Below are 17271 nucleotides of genomic sequence, written 5' to 3' on the forward strand. Positions count from 1 at the left end.
CCTCAGACTAAACTGCAGATGGTCCTTCTCCTGCAGACTGTTTTGCTTGAGAGAGCAGTATGAGCCTGGCGCCAATGGCACCAGGACTGAGTCCAGGAAGCCCTCAGGTAATCCTTTGGGGCCTTAAAGGTCCCCAAAGGTGCTAGTACCTGCGACAGATTGGTCTGCTCCCCCTGTCTGGGGGCAAGTACTGTGACACTTATTTGGAGTCATCTGCATTACTGTTAGAAATAACATCTGGATATGGTCCGGCTAGTGTGATATTGGCAGGGGATGTGAATTCTTACTGCATAAAGATCCCAAAAAGGAGAGATAAATGTAGTGTGGCGGTAAAACATGGTGAAGGATGGTTGAATTTCTTTGGGGGAATGGTAATATGAATGGTGATTTAACCCCGGTTATAACTTGGAAGAATGGTCTGTCAAGCTCTATAATTGATTATTTTATCTTTTCAGAAGAGCTTTTTGCTAGGTGTGAAAGTTTAATCATACGAGATATGAGAAGTAGTGATCACAATCCACTAACGGCTAGTATTCGGCTACGAGTAATAGAGGCTGAGAAGAGAAACCATTGTAACTTCACAGTTAATATACATGGTAATAGAATAGTTAGCCTCTGTGAAGATAGGGATTGCAATATTAACACAAAGGAGAACAGGGCAATTAAATTCAGAGGAGAATGTGTGGTGCTAAACAGAAATCTGAATAATGCTGTAGATCGTTTGTCAGGAAATGAGTTGAAATTGTCCTGTACCCCAACAAATCTTGTGTTTTTCCTATGGGATTTAAATAGGTCGAAGTTTAAAGATGCAAAGTCTGTAGTCTTGCATATACATTACCTTGATGAAGAAACATGGTTAAGAAAAAGGGAATTGAGAAGGGCAATTCGTAAAGTGAAGCAGGGAACGGATACAAGCTCTAATCTTCAAATTTTCATTAAGAAATTGCATAATGGTTATAAAATTGGTCTAGAGCACGTAGGTATCATCGTAGAACTCAGGATGGGCAATTAATGTTGAGAACTATAGGGAACAAGAATTCTAGAAATGTATGTTCCCTGGTTAACCATACACAGGAGTTGCAAGGCTTGCTTCAAAGTAGTATAGTCGCAGAAAAGGCCTGGTATTTGCATTTTTCAAACCTATATAGGAAACCGAGAACAAAGAGTATTGAAGTCAGGCATGGCTGTTCCCTGGCAACTGTACTTGTCGCACCATCTCAGCTGAACTAATAACTAAGGCTTCTACCTTGAGAGCGGTTGGCCCAAATGGGCTTACTAACCTAATTATTAAATCTGAAGTGATGGTCTAGTCTAACTGTTTGTTGATTTTATTCAACAAAATATTGACAACTCAGCAATGTCCAGCCTCGTGGAGATCTGCAGTTATATTTCCCATCTATAAGAATGGTAATCAGGCTGATCAAATAAATTATCGCCCGATCGCCCTTCTGGATGCAGATAGTAAAATCTTTTCTGGAGTGGTATTGGGAGAGTTGAGAAAGTGGGCGGTTTGAAATAATCTCAAAATTAGAAATGCTTGATCTGGCGGATGTGGAAAAATGTATATATAGGAAACAAGGCAAGAATGGGCTGTTTAGAAACATTTGGGGCAAATTTCTGACATTGTATTGATTCTGACAATTTCATATTATATGATATGTACCTGGCATCTGTAAGGGAGGTGAGGGGGTTTATGTGTTTGTAATTATGTATATAGTTTTTGCTACGAATTTCTTTGTTATTTCATGTTGTGTTGTTATAAGTAAAATGAAAATAAAACATTAAGAAAAAAAAAGAGAAAGTGGGCGGAAGATAAGGGTATCCTAGTAAAACAACAAATAGGATTCCGTAGGGGATTCTCCACTTCTCTAATGGACTAATTATGATTATTATTGGAGGGAAGTCATGGTTGAAGGGTAACCCTGTGCTATATGGGGCCTGGATTGATTTTTCCAATGATTTTGATACAATCGACAGGGAAAGACTCTGGTCCAAATTAAAGCAATGAGAACTCCCCTTAAACCTCCAAACAATCATTATCTATATGCATGAGAAAACTAGTATCCACGTAAGGTTAGATTCCCAAGGTAATCTTTCAGCTACAATTCCTACAGAGAGAGGAGTGAGGCAGGGGTGCATTCTTGCCCCCTCCTCCTTTAATCTTTATTTAGCTGATCTCTCTGATGCTCTAAATTCCAAAGCATTAGGTAGCCCCAAAATAAGCCACTTGGACATTCATTAGATGGCCTATGCAGATGATATAGTTATTTTAATTGGTCTTGAACGATTGTTAACATCTTTCGGCGAATATGCCACGCTAAATGATCTGCAAATCAATCCAGCCAAATTGAACCTTGTATGCTACAGTCAGCCCTTGAAAAAGTTTCCAAGATTTAGATGGACCTTGTGTGAATGCACTATTCCGATATTATACACCTCCCCTGCAGTCTGCAGCTCTGCAGATTGCTGACTGCACACTTAAAACATACTTGTACGTGCACGCTGATGCGACACAGAGGTTTTAAGCACTCAAGGCAGTGCGTTGTGTAGCAGGCCGAGCCGCTAGACCACCAGGGAAAGACAATGGATTTCCAAGCTCTGCACCGATCCAGCAATCCAGTAGACCAATACACAAAAAAGACTGCAGGGAACCACACCAACTGCTGACTGCACACTTAAACGTACTTGACCAGCACTGAATCCGTCCACATTTTTATACCCCACTTCAGGTATCCCATAAAAGACAAGTTGTTCTCCATAGCCAATAACCACAGTCCCATTGCTTCTCTACATAAAGGCAATGACTCCACACCATCCGGTTTGTCAAGGTAGTACATGTCCACCGTCCTGTACACCAAGACCAGAATAACATGGACCCCATCGAGGGGAGGAAGACAATCGGGGTCCGCCTGATAACCTGCAGTTCCAAATAATCGATGTGTTCCTGAATGTGTCGAAAGTTGAAGGTGGGGACCAGCCTCTGTGTATGGCATACTGAACAAGTATGTTCCTCCCACGTATTCCTCATCTTTGATATCTCCAATATCCAGCTTCAGAAAGGTTTTTCGGTAAAGGGTGCTGTGCATAGATGGCCTCCGTCTCGAGGATGTCATAATTGAAGGTATATATAGCACGTGCAGTGCACGTTGGCTTCAGTTCTGTTTTTTTCATGTCCTTCTTAAAGTAGAACTACCAGAATTAAACTAGCTTAGACCATACTAGACTCTGAAGGAGTGTAAAACTGCAAAAACATGGAAATTCTACTGCAGGATAGGCTGGGAGGCGTGTTGAGGAATACATGGCAGGAACATGCAGTAGAAAAAGTTACCAGAGGTAAGTAACTTGTTCTTCGAATGGATTGTGTCCTCCCACGTATTCCTCATCTTTGATAGACTCCCAAAGCATTATAAGTTTTGGCGGATGGAGTAAGAATTTTGTCATCAAGGGTTGTTGTGAACCGAATGAAGGACTGCTTTCCCAAAGCTACCATCCTGACTTAAGGTGGAATCAACAAACTGGAGGGTAAACACCTGACACTCAAAATGTATCGGATTTAAATACACATATGGTGCTCTATTATGAAATAGAGGAATCTATTTAAGAAAAATTCAAGGTGCAGGGGAGAAAAAATATCAACCCTGGCATATGGGTTGTACAATTACACAAAGACCAAAAAAGAACCCAAATAGGGAACTCCCGTCCCCTGCACTCTATTAATCGCTTAAACAAGCTGAATGAAGGTATATTCCCAAGAGGGGAATAGGAGTACATAGAGTAAATCAATTGAAAGTTAGATGTAACAATATAGTAATTCAAAATAAGATACAATTGAGCAACAAAGTAGTTCACAGTATCCGTTTAACGTCAAAGTCTATTAATCAGTTCAAAAGAGAGTTGGTTGTCCAATCAGGATTTATTTTTAAAGAGCAAATGCCCAACGCGTTTCGAGAAAAAAATGTTCTCTTCATCAGGGGCTGTTGTTGTTCGTTGTGTCAATCACAGTAACTCTAGAGAAATATATACAAAATAATAATAATTTCAGTTTACATGATAATAACATAGACTAATTGTACAGAGACAGTAAATTATCCAATCATCATATGCATTTTTAAAGAAGGAAGTGGCTCACCCACTATAAGAGTCCACAATCTAGTTATAAAGCAACAAGGAGCTAAAGTTAGTATCATCTTAGCAGTGTCATCATTCTATCAGACAATTGTAATTTTGTAAATTTATAAAAAGAACAGTTATAAATACCCCTAGGTGTATCAAGTGTAAAAGGTGTAAAAGACATACCGTATGTTACATTAAAGGATGAACTGGGTCAAGTTGTTGCATAAGTGTGTCATCCCAACAAGGTGTAGCTGTCTGAATCCCCTATAGTGTAACAAAAAGAGGCAAAGATTGCTAATGAAGCATTGTGGTTTGGAGTGGGTAGGGGTAGGAGAAAAATCTGTGGACTTACTTAGTTAAACCGAAATCGCTAGCATCTGAGGCTCAGAAAGGTTCAGGTGTCATATTGATGTCAATGGAAGGCAGTAATATCAATCTGTGCGCGGTTCCTACAAAATGAAGGCGCCACTCGTTACAAATAGAACAATTAAGTCAGTCTAAGGTTTCAGGAATATACGTCAGAGTTGAGTGAAAGTAGCGAAGCCCTGTTCTAGAATAACTTACTGTGGTCATAGTAGGGCAGGTAAGCCAGGTAAGTGTAGCGGAAACCAGTAGTCGCAATAAACCACCGTTAAAAAGGGCGGCTAATATATACGTCATTGTTGTGACGTCATTACGCTGCAGCGCACCGTAGAACGCATGACGTCGCCAATGTCAACACTTTATACACATCTGTTAAGTCAGTTACAAATAGAGCGACTGATACAATTACATGAGTATATATCAGGGTTAAATTGAAGTAGTGAGGCCCTGTCCTAGAAAAACTTATTGTGATCTTAGTAAGGCAGGAAAAACAAGTAAAAGAAAACGAGCAGTCGCTTCAAACACCGTCAAAGATGGCGGCTAGTATATGCGTCATTGTAGTGACGTCATTACGTACAAGTAAACACTGTATGCACGTCTGTTGAGAGTGACTGATTTGGTCAGGGAACACGGGAAAGCACGTTTGAGTGGAGTCTACCCAGAGATGTAATGCAAAAACTGTTGTCATGGAACTTTCAAAGGATCAGAGAAGCTGTATGAATGGGAGTGTACTTAAAGAACTAGTGTCAATGAACCTTTCAAGATCCATAGCCCGAATATTTGTATGACATAATCATAGGAAGATGTAAATGCATTAGTAGCCAGGTATGTCATGTTATACATAGAAAACCTATACATTGAAAAATGTAAACACGGGGGAAAAAAACATCCATAATAATACAATGAATAAGTAATATCAATCTGATCAACAAGGCACGTTGTACTCTGCCTCATGTCTAATGAGTGCACAATCTGTTGAGAAATGGATATGATTAGCCCAGATGTGAACCCTAAGCTAACTAATAGTAACTATAGGGGGAAGTGAGAACCTAAGTTTAAGCTCAGAAGCTAGCAGTACGTAAAGCTTAGAAGGAAGGCGATTCAAAGGAAGGGACCTAGATAAAAATCTTCATTCAGACCCTTAGGGTTAACCGAGTCCAGTTTGTGGATCCAGTACAGTTCTCTTTGTGCTAACTTCTTAGCAAAGTCTCCTCCTCTTGACAGGGAATGTACAGTTTCTAAAATAACCCATCTGAGTTGTGTGATGTTATGGCCATTCTCCTTGAAGTGTCTAAAGACTGGTGACTTGTCATTCTGTGTTCTGATATTAGACTTATGTTCTGTCCAGCGTTCTTTCGCTTTCCTGATGGTTTTGCCTACATAATACTTCCCACAGGGACATCTTAAGGCATAGATGATATTTTTGCTGTCACAAGTAGCATGATCTGATAGGAATATTTTTTTACCATTGCTGGGGTGTCGGATGGGGTGTCGGATGTATTCGTTTTAGTTCTTTTAGTTCTTTTGAGGTTTTAAACTTGAAGAGATTAATGACTGGATGGTTTAATTGAGGATGAAAAGAACTTTTATTTTTTAATTCAAGATATTCATGTTTCTTGTGTTGTCCAGTTGATTCAGGAAGTGAGTCAAAGAATACTTTGAGTTCCATTTTCCGTATAAGTTTGAATAAATTCACTTCTTCTTCAAAATTGTTAGTACTAGATGTAGGAATGAATGATAGGCCTAGGTTCAGTGTATCCATTTGCGATTTGGTTAAAGTTTTGGAGGAGATGTTTAGAATGTTGGAACTTATGGTTTGTTCTTTTGCCTTGGTTTTCTTTTGGCTTCTTCTGGTTTTCCTCCGCCTAAAAAAGGCGCTGTGAACCGCCAATGTTGGCATATAAGAGAGGAAAGAACTTGAGGGACAGTTTGGTTAAAGCAGAAAAGAAAACATTACCAGCACAAGCGACTTTGAGAAAACAAAAACCTGGCACTCACCCATGTCTACACTGCCAGCATTGCCCTAATATAATTAAAGGTGAATACATCCGACACCCCAGCAATGGTAAAAAAATATTCCTATCAGATCATGCTACTTGTGACAGCAAAAATATCATCTATGCCTTAAGATGTCCCTGTGGGAAATATTATGTAGGCAAAACCATCAGGAAAGCGAAAGAACGCTGGACAGAACATAAGTCTAATATCAGAACACAGAATGACAAGTCACCAGTCTTTAGACACTTCAAGGAGAATGGCCATAACATCACACAACTCAGATGGGTTATTTTAGAAACTGTACATTCCCTGTCAAGAGGAGGAGACTTTGCTAAGAAGTTAGCACAAAGAGAACTGTACTGGATCCACAAACTGGACTCGGTTAACCCTAAGGGTCTGAATGAAGATTTTTATCTAGGTCCCTTCCTTTGAATCGCCTTCCTTCTAAGCTTTACGTACTGCTAGCTTCTGAGCTTAAACTTAGGTTCTCACTTCCCCCTATAGTTACTATTAGTTAGCTTAGGGTTCACATCTGGGCTAATCATATCCATTTCTCAACAGATTGTGCACTCATTAGACATGAGGCAGAGTACAACGTGCCTTGTTGATCAGATTGATATTACTTATTCATTGTATTATTATGGATGTTTTTTTCCCCCGTGTTTACATTTTTCAATGTATAGGTTTTCTATGTATAACATGACATACCTGGCTACTAATGCATTTACATCTTCCTATGATTATGTCATACAAATATTCGGGCTATGGATCTTGAAAGGTTCATTGACACTAGTTCTTTAAGTACACTCCCATTCATACAGCTTCTCTGATCCTTTGAAAGTTCCATGACAACAGTTTTTGCATTACATCTCTGGGTAGACTCCACTCAAACGTGCTTTCCCGTGTTCCCTGACCAAATCAGTCACTCTCAACAGACGTGCATACAGTGTTTACTTGTACGTAATGACGTCACTACAATGACGCATATACTAGCCGCCATCTTTGACGGTGTTTGAAGCGACTGCTCGTTTTCTTTTACTTGTTTTTCCTGCCTTACTAAGATCACAATAAGTTTTTCTAGGACAGGGCCTCACTACTTCAATTTAACCCTGATATATACTCATGTAATTGTATCAGTCGCTCTATTTGTAACTGACTTAACAGATGTGTATAAAGTGTTGACATTGGCGACGTCATGCGTTCTACGGTGCGCTGCAGCGTAATGACGTCACAACAATGACGTATATATTAGCCGCCCTTTTTAACGGTGGTTTATTGCGACTACTGGTTTCCGCTACACTTACCTGGCTTACCTGCCCTACTATGACCACAGTAAGTTATTCTAGAACAGGGCTTCGCTACTTTCACTCAACTCTGACGTATATTCCTGAAACCTTAGACTGACTTAATTGTTCTATTTGTAACGAGTGGCGCCTTCATTTTGTAGGAACCGCGCACAGATTGATATTACTGCCTTCCATTGACATCAATATGACACCTGAACCTTTCTGAGCCTCAGATGCTAGCGATTTCGGTTTAACTAAGTAAGTCCACAGATTTTTCTCCTACCCCTACCCACTCCAAACCACAATGCTTCATTAGCAATCTTTGCCTCTTTTTGTTACACTATAGGGGATTCAGACAGCTACACCTTGTTGGGATGACACACTTATGCAACAACTTGACCCAGTTCATCCTTTAATGTAACATACGGTATGTCTTTTACACCTTTTACACTTGATACACCTAGGGGTATTTATAACTGTTCTTTTTATAAATTTACAAAATTACAATTGTCTGATAGAATGATGACACTGCTAAGATGATACTAACTTTAGCTCCTTGTTGCTTTATAACTAGATTGTGGACTCTTATAGTGGGTGAGCCACTTCCTTCTTTAAAAATGCATATGATGATTGGATAATTTACTGTCTCTGTACAATTAGTCTATGTTATTATCATGTAAACTGAAATTATTATTATTTTGTATATATTTCTCTAGAGTTACTGTGATTGACACAACGAACAACAACAGCCCCTGATGAAGAGAACATTTTTTTCTCGAAACGCGTTGGGCATTTGCTCTTTAAAAATAAATCCTGATTGGACAACCAACTCTCTTTTGAACTGATTAATAGACTTTGACGTTAAACGGATACTGTGAACTACTTTGTTGCTCAATTGTATCTTATTTTGAATTACTATATTGTTACATCTAACTTTCAATTGATTTACTCTATGTACTCCTATTCCCCTCTTGGGAATATACCTTCATTCAGCTTGTTTAAGCGATTAATAGAGTGCAGGGGACGGGAGTTCCCTATTTGGGTTCTTTTTTGGTCTTAAGGTGGAATCAAGGCAGTAATGCTTTATAAAAGTGTGAATGGTAGACCAAATGGCTGCCTCAAAAATATTTGTTATTGGAACACCTCTTTGCAGAGCAGAAGAAATAGCCATGCCCCTAGTGGAATGGGCTCTAAAGCCTTCTGAGGGATCTTTCCCGGCCAGCCTATAGCATTCAGTAAGAGCCAAAATAATCCATCTGGACAAGGTTTGCTTAGTTACAGCCTATCCCAGTCTATGACCCGCGTATCCTATAAACAATCGGTCATCTAAACAAAACTTTGACATCCTTGAAATGTAGAAACTCAGAGCCCTTCATGGGTCACATCTGTATAGCCTCTCCTCTTCCTTGCCAGGATGAGGTGGAGGGTAAAAAGTACGTCATGCTATCTTTTGTCGCAAATGAAAATCCGATATAATCTTCGGTAGGAATGAAGGTTTGACCTGAAGGACGACCTTGTCCTTATGAAAGACGGTAAAGGGTGGTTTAGAAACGCCTGCAACTCACTCACCCTAAGGGCTGATGTTAATGCTACTAACAGAATGGTTTTGAATGTAAGTATTAAGGGAAATGAATGGAGTGGTTCAAATGGTGCACACAAAAGAAACTTTAAAACAAGATTACAGTCTCAAACTGGAACCTGAAAAGGAGATGGAGGGAATTAGTGAGTCTCTTTAGAAATTGTGTCACCAAAGGAATATGACGTGTCCTCAGATGAACGCTTGAAGATGGAAAGCACAGCCAAATAACCTTTAATGGTCCCAACCTGAAGCCCCATGTTGGCCAAATACAGCAGAAAACAGAACACCTTTGGTGTTTTGCATAGAAAAGGGTCCACATTCTTATCCCTGCACCAGCTGCAGAATTTATTCCAACGGCAGCAGCGCAAAGACTTAGTTGCTGGCCTTCTGGCCGAAAGCAAAATCTCCAAAATCTCCATTATGTCATCCGGGAGGTCCCAATCCTTATAACTCAGCCTCTCAGAAACCATGCATGCGGAGTGTCTTAACCTCTGGATGGAGAACCTGACTATTCTCTCGCGAGAGAAGGTCCTCTCTTGGTGGAAGAGATATAGGAGGGCAGATGGACATGTCCAGAAGGTTCGTTACCACGTCCTCCTGGCCCAATCCGGGGCAATTGGGATCATGGATTTCCTGCACTTTCTCAACCTCCTGATCACGTGAGGAATGACAGGGACTGGAGGAAATGCGTACAAAAGTGGAAACTCCCAATCCACTATGAACGTGTCCCCTAGAGCTCCTGTTGGGGGAAATTCCCTGGAGCAGAACAGTTTGCACTTACGGTTGTCACTGGTCACAAACAGATCCACTTGAGGGGTTCCCCAAAGGGTGAAGATCTCTTGAAGGACTTCCTGAGCTAGTTACCACTCATGGGAGACTCTGCTAGATCTGGGAAAGTGTGACCATCTTGAATTTGTCCTTCCTGAGGAACTTGTTCAAGTATCTCAAGTCCAAGATGGGTCTCTCTCCTCTGTCCTTGTTGGGGATCAGGAAATATGGAGAATACCATCCTTTGTTCCTCTCTGTTACAGGTACTGTCTCTATAGCACCTTTCTCTAGCAGAGTCAACATTTCTTGCACAAGGAACGGATCTAGAACTTTTAATGAATGGCTTCCCAGTGGATGATTCAGAGGTCTCTGAATGAATGGGAGGCAGTCACCTTGGGCTATGGTTTGTAATGCCCAAGCATCTGAAGTAATACCCTGCCATTCTTTCAGATGCTGAGACAGTCTGCCTCCCACCGGGGTGTCATGAGTCAAGACCTCAGAGAGGTTTCGAGGCGGATTAAGCAGTGGCCTATGGTAAAGATGCCACTGCTTGGGCAGGCTTTGCACCTCTTCCTCCTCCACCACAAGGGAATCTTCTATGGCCTCTCTGACCAGCCATTCCTCTTGCTCTTCCAACTGAGCAGTAGTAGCGAAAGGATCTACCCCTCCAAGACGGTCCACTGGGGTGAACGGACTGAGGCTGCCTAATAGTGCAACCCAAAGACTTGACTGCCTCCTTCGAGGACTGCAGCTTCTCAAGGCTTTCGTCAGCCTTGCTGTCAAAAAGATGAGACCCGTCAAGGCATATTAGGGAGTCTAGACTGCATGTCCAGTACAAATCCAGACTTCCTTAACCACACAACCCTGCGTATCACGGTGCTTGCTGCCATGGCTCTGCTGATACTGTCGGCAGAATCCAAACCCGACTGAAGAGACTCACACATGGCCTCTTTGCCATCTTTTACAATGGCCAAGAAGCTGTTGTTTTCTCCCCCTTGGGGAATATGTTCAGCCGCCAGGGATGCACAGTCCCATAGGGTGTAGGTGAATTTTGCAAGGGCACATGTAGAGTTGGCTGATTTGAGAGACATGCTCCCAACAGAAAAGACTTTCCTTGACCAGGCATCTATACGTTTATCATCCCGATCTGTTGGGATGGTCGGATAGGCAGCATTCTTTGAGGTAGCGCTTGCTGCTTGCACCACCAGACTTTCTGGGGTAGGATGTTTTGACAAGTAGCTGGGATCACTACTTGACGGCCTATATTTTTTGGTCCAATTTTTATTGACTGCCGGACCTGATTACAGTGCTTCCCAATTTGCACTTACTCTCTTTTGTAGAGCGATATGAAAAGGTAGGATAGGATCCCTTTGAGGACCTTTGTCCAGGATATCCGTGAGGTCATCCTGTTCGAACGGGTGAGCATGCCTGCTCCATCCCATAAAAAACAGTGACCCTGGTCATTATCTGTCTGTAAGATGCATCTGCGTGATCATTTGGTTCTGGCTTACCAAAATCCAACTCTGTTGAAGTGTCCACCCCGCTGGCTGACTGTAAATATTCACGCAGATTCTGCAACCTAGATTCCTCTGATATAAAACTATGAGGGACATTAGGAGTACCATATTGCAATCCAAAAGGTGGATCATAGTAATCTGAAGGCTCATTGTCTTCACAAATGGATGTGAGTGATTTAAAAAAATCCTTTCTAGGCAAAGGTGTGAAGGTTTTTTGAATTACTGGTAAAGGAGTCGATGGCTTCAATGGTTTTGAGCCAGATGCTGATGGAGTCATCAATGTCTTCGATGAAACGCCTTGAACGTCTATGGCACCGGTGGTATTGATGACTTCGACTTGTCCATGAGTTTTGTCCATGACGGACTTCGATGGCTCGAAGGATTCTTCGATTACTTTTCATGTCGAGGCATCAACGGCTCTCGATGAGAATCTTACCTTGGTCCCAGGCTTGAGGGCATATGGGATTTGGCTCGAGCCCTTTCCTTAACGGCTTCAGAAGGCGCAGTAGGAGCATGGCCTACTTACCTTGAGGGTTTCTGGCTCTCGAAAATGTCTAGCATTTCCTGCCTGAATGATTCCCATTCAGCCGGAGTAGAGGCCTTGGATGAGGAAGACGAAGTAGGCGATTTATGATGCCTTTTCTTCAATTTCCTCGACGCCGAGGAATGGTGGGCACCACTCCGTGACATGGACCTCTTAGTCTTCTTCCGTCGAGGAGAGTAGTCTTTTGCTTCGTCGGAAGAATGTTTTTTTGCCGGGGTAGACAAAGGGGATTGTTTGGGGTCTCTACCTATTGCCAATTTCCATTTACCCTCCTTCAGAGCTTTTCCGCTCATTTCTGACAGGTCGAGGTCTTGTCCTCCTCACGGAGACACCACAAGCACACCCGATGTGGGTCCGTCCGCGAAATGTTTGTGTTGCAGCCTTGGCATTTTTTAAACCCCATCTTTGGGGTTGTCTGAGCCGAAGACATTGTTGACAATTTACAAAGAAATATATGAAGCGCGTTGTACTCAGAAAAATTGAACTGAAGCCAACAGCGACTCCATCCTCGAAACAGACGCCCTCAAGGGACATTGAGTCGACTGCATTGACACACAGCGCCCTCTGCCGAATTCTTTTTCCGAAGCAGCTGAAGCTGGATATTGGAGAAATCAAAGTTGAGGAATACCTTGCAGGACACAACCCATCGAAATGCACAATCTGAACATTGCCCACTACCTGATCCTCTGAAGGAAAGGCCCTGCCCAAGGCTGCTCTGTTGAAGTGGAGGGACTGGGATGGCAGGGTATGTGGGTTCAGGGAGGATGCAGGATGCATGTGTGGTACATTGATGAGCCAATCATCCAAATAGGGGAAGACATGGATTCTCTCCGTTCCGAGATGAGCGGAACCACTGTCAACCGTTTTGTGAAGAATGTTAGTGACGAGGAAAACCCCAGCGGCAGGACTCGGAGCTGGTAGTGGGCATCAGCAACGACACACTTTAAATACTTCCTGTACTTTGCAAGGATTGGCACATGTAAGTGGGCATCCTAGAAATTCAGCAATAGCAACCAGGTGTGTCCCGCTTGAGGTCCAGGAGTAGCTGGGGTAGGGTAACCATTTTTAACCTGCCCTTGTGCAGAAACAAATTCAAGAGGCTCAGGTCCAGGATGGGATGCAAACCCCTAGTCTTCCATCGAAATCAAAAAGTGAAGAGAAAGCCAAAGCCATCAAGTTCTGAATGAGGCACCAGCTCAATGGCACCCTCTCTCAGAAGCTGACAGACCACCTCCAACAGTGGAGGGTTCTGAAGCTATGAAGGAGAGTGGCCGGGTGGGTATTGAAGAAACTTGAGGCACTTATGCTAAGTCAAGCGCCCTAATGGTGAGATGCCACTCTAATGATCTTGGACAGCATCCTGCTCTCCAGCGCCAGATGGACAAAGTCAGATTCACATCGGCTTTTTTATCCGGGCATTGCAGGTATATAAAAAAAAAACTCTTCTCCAAGTCCTCTAACCTGGTGGGTAATTCAATGCTGCTGTTTGCCAGAGGTGCCTGACTTCTGCTCTCATGGAAAGAGGATCGCTAGTTGCAAAGGGCAATCCCTCTTAAAGCAGACGCGGAAGGCTGCTGCAGGGCTAGACCCAAGAACTTAGTCAAAGCCGGTTCTATGTGAAAATCTCACCTGAAATAATCCTGTGGTCCAAAAACAATTGACATTTATTTCAAATGCACTTTCGAGCGCATTTATATACGTAGGAGACCCCCTCGCAACTCCCACACGAACCCTTACTTTAAAAGTATTACCCTCACGCACCCACATATATATGCATATATATGTTTTGAATATAGGTGCATTCACCCACTTCTAGACACCATGCCTCACACCGGCCAGATCAGAGCGGCACGCTGGCGCATCAGCAACCTAACTAATGACTTGCCCAGCTAACCTCTCCCTTCTTCCTCCACCAGCCTGCCATTCTCCCCCACCTTACAGGCAGCCCCTTCTCCCCCTTGACCACACCCAGTTAAACGCTCACCTACCCCCAAACAACCACCGCCACTACCCAACAGTCCACAGTCGATGCAGATCTCACTCCTCCCAAATCAGAGATGCATGCTTGTGAGCTAGAATCTAAACATCAACCCCTCCAGCCACCCTCCGATCTCTCCTCTCCCACCCAACCACTCCCACACATACCCCCAACCATTTCTCTGCTTCTCCCGCTACCCACATCTTCCTCACAACCATCGATAAGAGCAGCAAGGGCCGCCCTGGCCAACACACCAATCTCAACAGCCCCACTCTCACCCACACCCCTCTGGCTGCCCGAATGCCCCGAAAGGGCTATGGTCTGATGATTACGAACCTACTGCACACAAGGCCTTCCCCTATGGGTACAACCTGATTGTTCAGAACAGATCCTGCAGAGGAGAAGGTATGGCCATCCTACACAAACACCAGATCCCAATCCTACTAATGACAACTTAGCCTGCAGCACTGATTGTGAATCACTGCTTGTAAAATTCCAACTCTCCCGTGCTATCACTCACAGCTTTCTACTCCTGTATAGACCCCCTAGTTACAACTGGAATTTTGCAGACACGTCACTCTCTGGGTCAGGTTGCTTCATGCAACTTACCAAAGAAATCTAATGCAAGTATGTACCACACTCTTAATGTGAAGTTCAGGATTGTTTTTAGACAGTAATTGAAGTAATTTCATAGCCCATTTTCCATTTCCCCTCCATCTAGTGTGACAATGCCAGTACTCCGGCCTTGTCAAAGGGTGGGGGAAGGTACCATGTTTCAAATGGGATCAGTCTCTGGACTGGTGAGGAAGGGCAGCAGTATAGAATGCACCCAAGTCCTGGCCCCTAACCTGGTGCCTGCATGCCGGTTTGCAGACCTCCAAACCCAGCCTTGCCTCTCGAAAAACATACCTGCCGGTCAGCGTGCCTCTCGCCAAGAAGTGCAATAATGAAGGCAGACAGCAACAAGGAGGAAATTTGCAGCGGCCCTCGAACGCAAGCCGAAGGACCCGACATGTGGGAGACCAAGTGAAGTACATGGAGGAAAGAAGGAGAGACACCAGCCGCGGTAGCCTGGGGCAGGTGAAGCCTGTAGAATGCCACTTGGAACAGGGAGGCTACCATGAGCCTACTCCAATAAGCAACAGACGCAACAAAGCTTGTCATAGGAGCCAGCTAGAAACAGAAAACTACTAGAGATTGGAAAAGGGAGGCACAGACTTACTGGGGCAATCAGCAGACACACAAGATGAGTTGGCAAACTCATACCTCGATTCTACTGTGTCAAGCCTGTGTGGGAAAATTTGGTGGGGCTTAGCCCCCTTTTGAACACTGCCCTTTTCACGTACACAACCTGGGCAGAGGACAATAAAGCATTGGTCAGTGAGGAGACAGGGGAGGGAGATTTAAGTTGGAAACAGGAAGTGTGGCTTTTCAGTGTGAGGTCAGTGGTGGATGTGGAGTAGGATCAAAAGACCAGCAGTAGGAAGAAAGGAGCAGCAGCGGTTGGAGGTGTCTATTGGAGAGGTAATGGTGTAAGGGCGTCAGTGGTTCTGCCGTGTGAATGAGCAAGCGTGTATGTGAGATGAATGTGTAGAGGATAGTATAAGGTATGAATGTGAGAAGACTGTTTGAGTGAAAGAAGGGCGTCTGTGGTTTGATGGGGTTGTAGGTCAAAGGATCGACAACCAAAGGGTCGAATGGTCAAAGGATCGACACCAAAGGATCGAATTTTTTATTTTACTTTTTCGTAACTTTCTTTTTTGGGGGAAGGGGGTCCCTCCAACCCCCGTTTTTGTGGTAAATAACACTTTTTTTCACTAAAACGAAAAGCCAAAAAAATATATAATTTAAAAAAAAAATCAGATCCTTTGGTTTTCGATCCTTTGGGGTCGATCCTTTGACCATTCGACCCTTTGTATTCGATCCTTTGACCGGACACCGTTTGATAGATGGAGGAGTAGCAACAGGGTCTGGAGAGAGGGGAAAAGTGAGGAGAGTAGCAGAAGAGGGTGGTAGTAGTGGGTGGAGAGTGGTAGTGGAAGGAAGAGAGTAATGGTGGTAGCAGTGGGAGGAGAGTAGGGGTGGTGGGAGTAAAGGTAGGAGTAGTAGGGTGAGAAGGGTAGTGGGAAGAGTGATGGCATCAAAAAGCGGAGGCAAGAACTAGGAGTGACATGAGAGAGATAGAGGATTGCTGGGAAGAGCAAAAGAAGGGACGTGAGAGGGCGAGGTATAAGTTGGCGTAAGTGAACTGACAAGTCAAACAGAGCAATTATAAGGCGCAAATCTGAACCCTTAGATTACTATCCTACGGTTAGAGCAGGGATATCTAGGAAGTCCCTGAGGGAGTTAGTGAGCCAGCGTTCAGGGAAAACCCCATTAGTAGAGTAACACTCCCTAGAGAGTAAGAGTTTCTGACCGGTAGCACTAACCTAGGATTCAGGATACCTGCGCTAGGGTGGGAACCGAAGGGAGACAATAGACAAGAGGGATGGCCCTAAGGCCCACACGTTTCTAATAAAAAAAAAACTGACACCATCCTTGAGACCTGTCACACTAATGAGAGAGAAGTTATGCTGTATCCAACCGCTATTTTAGAATTTGAACCATCAATCTTCAACCATGTAGGAATAATGACTGCAACCTAAACCATTTTAAGTGGAACATATTTTATTAGCTAATAAAATACATAATTGGATCACAGCTATGATTTGCTTGTGAAAGTGTAAGAATGCATGTTGCAACAAGCCATCCACAAATTTAGAGTAGTCATTAACTTTGCACCCTAGGAATTGGTCACATCTTGGTTTGGGCAATACAAACCTATATTATATTTCTAGGGTCTGCATAAAAGTAGATTGTAGATCACTACCCATGTAAGTCAATGAGTGACAGGGCTGCCAGGTAGGTGTGGGGCCTTTGGCCAAGAAAGTAATGGGATTCAGGTTGACCTTTCTTTTTGTACAATGTGAAGGAGAGCTGCAATGTTCCTGTGCCCTAATGTTATCCATGTAGAACCTTCATTTGCAGTACATAGCTTGCCTAGGCATTTTTTGTATTTCATGTTACAATAAATTACCCATTAGTTCAAAAACAAAGATTATTCCTAACCTTTGCCACAGGCTAGT

General features: G+C 43.2%; 1 protein-coding gene across 10 annotated transcripts in view; it reads right to left on the reverse strand.

Moving 5' to 3' along the window:
• Positions 1-17271, reverse strand: part of AGBL5 (AGBL carboxypeptidase 5) — a 1732162-nt gene that overhangs the window by 195543 nt on the left and 1519348 nt on the right. The gene's annotated exons all lie outside the window — the stretch shown is intronic.

The sequence above is a fragment of the Ambystoma mexicanum genome, chromosome 4p (genome assembly GCF_040938575.1).
Source record: "Ambystoma mexicanum isolate Mex_15411 chromosome 4p, UKY_AmexF1_1, whole genome shotgun sequence".
In the NCBI taxonomy this organism is placed as follows: Eukaryota; Metazoa; Chordata; class Amphibia; order Caudata; family Ambystomatidae; genus Ambystoma; species Ambystoma mexicanum.